At 46.8% G+C, this 1,100-nt stretch overlaps 1 non-coding gene across 1 annotated transcript; it reads left to right on the top strand.

Moving 5' to 3' along the window:
- The first annotated feature begins 669 nt into the window (after positions 1-669).
- TRNAE-UUC lies at positions 670-740 on the top strand. Its single transcript has one exon. It is a non-coding gene; the product is annotated as a tRNA-Glu (tRNA).
- The last annotated feature ends 360 nt before the right edge of the window (positions 741-1,100 follow it).

The following is a 1,100-nucleotide window of genomic DNA, read 5'->3' on the forward strand; positions in this document are numbered from 1 at the left end:
GGAATTTCCCTACCTGAAATTGGCAACCCTATCTGCTTCTTAGTCAACCATCAACCTACCTTTATCTGCCCCTCTGACTTCAGCTTTCCATCTACCTCTTCCTAGGAGAACTACACCCCAACTACAGTCTTTCTCCGCAGTGGGGACTCAAGCAGGAGGGAAGTGACCTCAGTAGGGTATAATGACACAGAATCCATCCTGCAAAGCAGCTGTTTTCTCCAGGGAAACTGATCTCACCTGGATATTTGCAGCTAATGGCAGCCAATGGGAGAGCTGGAAATGGCCAATAGGTAAGGGAATTATATATATAGGATCAGTTCTTTTATTTATTCATCTTAAAGCTTATTGGCTATCAAGGGGACTAAATTAATTTCATCTGATCCAAATACTTATTCCTTCTCACTGTTTTCAACCTTTGTATTCAGAATTACCATAGTTTGTTTCTTCTGTCTCATGTTTTCATAAGTGATTCAGCTAAATAAGAAAGAAAAAAAAGCCAGAACCACTGACTGCAGAAAAACCTAATGTGCTGCATAACCAGAATTAAATGTGATAATGAAGTTTCCACTGCTGGAAGAATTTTTGCTATTTGATGTATGTAGTTAGAATGATGTCCACACAACCAGTACAAATAAAAGTTATGTCTTTTAAAAAAATTTCTCTGGAGCAGGGGCTGTGGCTTAGTGGAAGAGCTTCTGCTTTTCATGCAGAAGATCCCAGGTTCAATCCCTGGCATCTCGTGTTAAAAGGAGTAGGTGGTAGATGATGTAGAAGACCTCCACCTGAGACTTTGGTGGGCTGCTGCCAGTCTGAGGTCCTGTTCATACGAGCCGTTTGGGCCGGGAGAAGGACGGATCAGGGCCGGAACAAACGGGCGCGATCCCACAGCAACATCTGGGGAACGTCGTGCTTCCGTCTCCGATCCGTCCCATCCCGCCCATACAGTGCAGCAAAAAAGAACCACCTCCTTAGGTGGTTCTTTCGGATGGGCGGCGGCAAGTGCGGCCGTGGGATCGCCGGTGCGTCCTTGCGCTGGCGCATCCCCGGCTCCTGGCCGAACTGCGCATGTGTGAGCATGCGCAGTTCGCCAGGCTCCCCTT

Source organism: Gekko japonicus, unplaced genomic scaffold, assembly GCF_001447785.1.
Source record: "Gekko japonicus isolate JY-2015 unplaced genomic scaffold, Gekko_japonicus_V1.1 scaffold788, whole genome shotgun sequence".
Classification (NCBI taxonomy): Eukaryota; Metazoa; Chordata; class Lepidosauria; order Squamata; family Gekkonidae; genus Gekko; species Gekko japonicus.